At 36.4% G+C, this 5,000-nt stretch overlaps 1 protein-coding gene across 1 annotated transcript in view; it reads right to left on the reverse strand.

Annotated features, from left to right (window-relative positions):
- Positions 1-1,566, reverse strand: part of LOC140953728 (uncharacterized) — a 24,678-nt gene extending 23,112 nt beyond the window's left edge. Inside the window, exon 1 of the mRNA XM_073403128.1 lies at positions 1,536-1,566. The gene's annotated coding sequence lies outside the window, so the exon portion shown is untranslated. The remainder of the gene's footprint in view (positions 1-1,535) is intronic.
- Positions 1,567-5,000: the final 3,434 nt, after the last annotated feature.

The following is a 5,000-nucleotide window of genomic DNA, read 5'->3' on the forward strand; positions in this document are numbered from 1 at the left end:
AGTATGCAAGAAGGATTATGAACGAATTTATCCCGTGCATGAAACTTTAACTAACTAAAAACTAAAATGTCAGGGGAGGATGTCAAATTCAGGTCTTACTATATTGAAACAATAAAAAGATAATAGAGATGAGAATTTCATTACAATTGATTTTTTAAAGCGGTCATTTAATTCATCAGACCTTCCCCTCTTTCACTTGACAAGAGCGGACCCTAAGGCGGTTTCTTGTGTCGTAATGGATTTACAATAAAGATCAAGCCGTTTAAGTATAAGAGGTTCAAAGAACGAAGGTGCTCCTAAAAACACTTAGTCGAGCCACCTCAAATATTTTAAATTACATAATAACATGTATTCCGTGTTCAAACCGGAATGTGGTGAGCGAACGCACCGTCAAGTTCTCAGTGCGATTTTGCAATAAGCTTCATTTCTATGAGTTGATACAAGCTTAATGGGTATGTGGTGTATTGTGTGCGTATTTACAGTGACGAACGCTAAGGACAGAAAGATCTGACATAATTTTTTTTAAATTATATTACTTTACCAAAGATTATAAAAGAGGTCACACTCATATAGATTTTTGGAAACTTGGTCTCCGTGAGTATATCCTGTTAACGTAAACTAACCTTGAAATAATTCCACCTATTGGTCTCGGACGTGTTTTATTGTGAATGTACCTGCTGTACTTGCGCGCAGTTCTAAGAAAGTATTTACTTCTAATTTCTGAGTATTTTTCACTTTACCTTAAAAATTCTAAAAACAGAATGTAGTTTATTTTTTTACGTTGTTTGATCTTGATTTGTTAATTTTATATTTCAATTGTCTGGTTCGCGTGCTTTTCAGTAATGAATTGAGCTCATCACATCTTACAAGTCACATTGATTCCCAGCTCAAAGATTAAGTTTTAGACAAAACGTATAATTTATCTTTAATATACTCGTAAAAAGGATTTGCTGACCTTCTCAGTACAGTGTTTCTTTATAGCGAATTGCTAAGGTTGTACGTGAATTTTCATGCACCAAATTGCTTTGAATTTCTTGAGGTCCGTCTTGTTCCCTCCGGCAGATCCGCTTTGGGGTTGAGTTAAATATAAAAATTGTTATTTTTTTCTTTAATTTATAGTTTGCCAACTGTACGCAATTGTTGTATTCAAAGTGAAAGTCAATCCCAACATATGGCCATTATGTTCCGAGGAGGTTTGCTCCAAAGCAAATACAGCCCGAATATTTCTGCTGCAAATTTCGTATTAGCCAATTGCAAGGCAGCATTGAAAAAAAATGCATTTTGCAATTTACTGTAACTTGTATTTTGACCACGCTGATAGAAAATGAGTTTTCACAGAGAGAAACAGCGGTGACTTTAATACTGAAGAACAGACTTTAAAATTAACAGAAATTGTTCTCTTTAAGTGGATGAAACATGTAATATGTGCACCATTTGCTAGGAATACGAATACCATTTAAAAAAGAACAGAGCTTAACAAAAGAAAGCTATATAAAATCATGACATAACTTACGCTCAAAAACTCGCAGACTGACCTTGAACTGCTTTCAGTTGGTTTCCTCCTGTGTTTCTGTCGTTGGGTGAAGTGTTCGCTCGAGGGTACCTCGGCTCCTATATATACCTCTCATGCCAGTTCACAAAATGAAAAAAAGTGTTTACATTAAATTAAACAACGAACCACCCAGATAGTAAAATTTTAATGATGTGCAGGGTGAAAAGATCGTTGAGGGACAAAAGTCAACCTGCAACACATGGAAACTAATAATATTTTTTAGTTCCCATATGTAATATATTATATTGTTTTTCATTATTACCATGTATTCATTTTAAAGCAAGCCAAATTATTTTTGTCGCTTTTTTTTACGCGTAAAAACGGAACGGTTCCAAAAGCTAACCGACTTAGTCTGGGCTGGCTGTGTGACGCTTTTCTAGCTCTGAAATTTAAGTCACCATGGCCCAATTATTTATTTATGCAAACAAAGAAGAAAAGACGTCTTTTCAAGATAATTTGTCAACATTTTTTAAAAAGACAGATCACGATTCCATAGTGCAAAAGACATGTTCGTTTACAGGAAAAAATATATATATTTATCTCCCAAAAGAGCAGTTGCTTTACCCTCACCGAAACCCGCTGACTATAAGTCAGACATCGTGAAAAGGAAGAAACCAACAAGCATGCTGTGCGACCTTTGTGTAAAGAAACCTATTGTTAGTTAATTATTGTGTCTTCGCGTGGTGATTGTTCCTTGTCTCTTCAATCTTTTGTGTGGTGTCATGTGGTAATTGGACAATTAATAATACGCAGCCCAGTAAGAAACTTCCAAGTCACAAGTCAACAAATGAATTTATGCACCCAAAGGAGTGTCATGAACTTTGTATACCTCTTTCCAAGATTAAAATTTCTTACCAGTCAACGACTTATGAACCCAATTTTGTGCCGTTAACTTCTATATCTTTTTTTTAATCTTCTTTGAATCATATGTAAATGTAACTGCCGTCAATGGAAATGTTTTAGTTATCTGTTAGCTTTCTCTTTGTTTCTATTGTCTATCTGTATCTAAAGAGAGTGTCAAAGTGTATAAAGCCTGTATTGGACACACTTAAATTTAAAGAACATAAAACACAAAAATATTTCTTCACAGCTAACTAACACAAGAAGAATGTAAAACCCAATGCAGATAAAGGTTACAAAACGAAGAGAGGTAAATATTATTGTAATTACCATTATTATTATTATTATTATTATTATTATTATTATTATTATTATAATTATTATTATTATTGTGACGAATGTATATAAAAATAAATCGTATATAAGAACTGCGGAAATGAAATCAAATGAAGAATGATCGACGCAGTTGTGACTGCAATTTATGCAATTACGCAAGAAGCCTGAAAAAAATTCAACACTTCAACGGGATTTGAACCCGTGACCTCGCGATAGCGGGATACAACACTTCAGTGGCTTCATAGCTTAGTTGGATAAAGCATCTCACCGGTAATACTAATAATAAGCGCCGACTGAATAATTGTTCAGCGCGTAGGAATTGAAAAAAAAAACGGGTAAAAACACAGAAATCAGGGTTCTTAAATCCAAAAAAGTGGATTTTTCGCTTCTCTAAGAGTATAAAATGGACTATAAATCTCAAGAATCTGCTTGTCTCATGAAATCTCAATCTAGATTTTTGGATTCGTTATTCTCGTGTTTCCTCTGATTCCTTGCTGGTTCTCGCCGTACTACTCAAAGATTTCATTTTCAATTTTTTCACATCTTTCTTGTTATAGAATTAAGGTGCGTTAGGTTGGCCCTCTTCCAACGACCGAATGTTTTGGAATACGTCAGATGTGCCTCTCTATGATTGAAGAGCCTGTTTTGTTAATGATTTAATTTGGAGCTGCCCTAAAATACTATTTACCTGTTGGGATGTCTTAGGGCACGAACGTTCTTCTTCTCAAAAGTTGCATGTGGCTTTTTCGTCTCATGCAGCACCTTAATGGGTCTGACGGAAAGGTGGATCTTTCGGGAAGTTTTTCTTTATACCGATCTGTTTAGGAGACGTTTTTTTTTTTTATTTTTACAATAATTGCAATATCTTGGTAATAAAATGTAAAAGTATATCTTAAAGAATAGAAAAAATATTCAGCCTTTCCTAGAGCTTAAAAAGCTTGTAAAAGCTTGTAAATCACTCGCCTTCGGCTCGTGATTTACAAGCTTTTCTCGTGTTCTCCCAACATCCCGCGTGAGTTATCACGCCGTTAAACCCATAGAAAGTGTGGTCTATTGCTTTTATAAAATAACTTTTAGTAGAAGGGAGTCTTTTAGGGAAAAAATATGGTTTTAGTACCGTGATCAAGTCATGTGTTCTCTCTAAAGTCATCATAAGCCAATCATGACTCACGATTTAATGGCGCTGAACTTTCTCAAAACTCAGTTCAGTCAAGCAACAAACAGCAGCAATTCAACACACGAGTTTTTGCACTCATTACATGATAACTTATGAAAGCTGTTTTACAGGAAAAGTCAACACTTATTCATGCGAACGTAGAATGAAAGAATACGTTCATGGTTTGTTTACTACAGAAGTAGAAATTAATTGAACATCAGACTGTACGCCGGCGTTGCTAAAACGAGGGTAAGGGTAACACCAAGGGTAAGGGTGAGGGTGAGGGTGGGGGTGAGGGTGGAGGGTGAGGGTAAGGGTAAGGGTAAGGGTAAGGGTAAGGGTAAGGCGGGGATGAGGATAGGGTGAAAGCGTATGGAAACAACTGTATCGATGATCATGCAGCGATCATTCATCCGTTGCTCTTACTGGTTTTGTTCAGCACAAAAAAGAAATTTTCTTACAGAAATTGTGTTCTTCTGCGGACAAAGCCTGGAGAAAAAAGATCAGTCCAAGAGTTGAGGAAGACCGGAAATCAATAAAAATCAAGGTTTGGCTAGCTTTCGCGTTTCTGTTGCAGTTAAGTATTTCCAACAACGTGACCGCAAATTAATTATTTGCTCTTGAAGGGCTTGAATAAAGGCATGGACTAATAGTCTTCGCTCGTTCTCTGTACACTAATGGACTGTTTATATGGGGATGAGGGACACTGGTTGGCGAGGTGATCTGCCAAAGGGTTAAAAAGCAAACCACCTTTTCATGCAATCTTAGAACGTCCACAATCCCTCGTGTTTCAAAAAATATGCCGACAATCTTTCAGATATGTCACATTTGGAGACGAACAAACTGTACATCTAACACTTTCCCTTAAAAAAGGCAAATGTATGGTCTTCAAACCGCGCCAAGTCCAAGACGTACGATTTGTAAAATTCAATGAAATGTAAAGTATAAAGAAGACAATTTTTTTTTTGGGGGGGGGGGGAATTTTGGATGAAAATCTAAATTGGAATTCCCACAACAATTCTCACCCTTACCCTTACCCTTACCCTTACCCTTACCCTCACCCTCCACCCTCACCCTCCACCCTCACCCTCCACCCTCACCCTCACCCTCACCCTC

Source organism: Porites lutea, chromosome 12 (genome assembly GCF_958299795.1).
Source record: "Porites lutea chromosome 12, jaPorLute2.1, whole genome shotgun sequence".
In the NCBI taxonomy this organism is placed as follows: Eukaryota; Metazoa; Cnidaria; class Anthozoa; order Scleractinia; family Poritidae; genus Porites; species Porites lutea.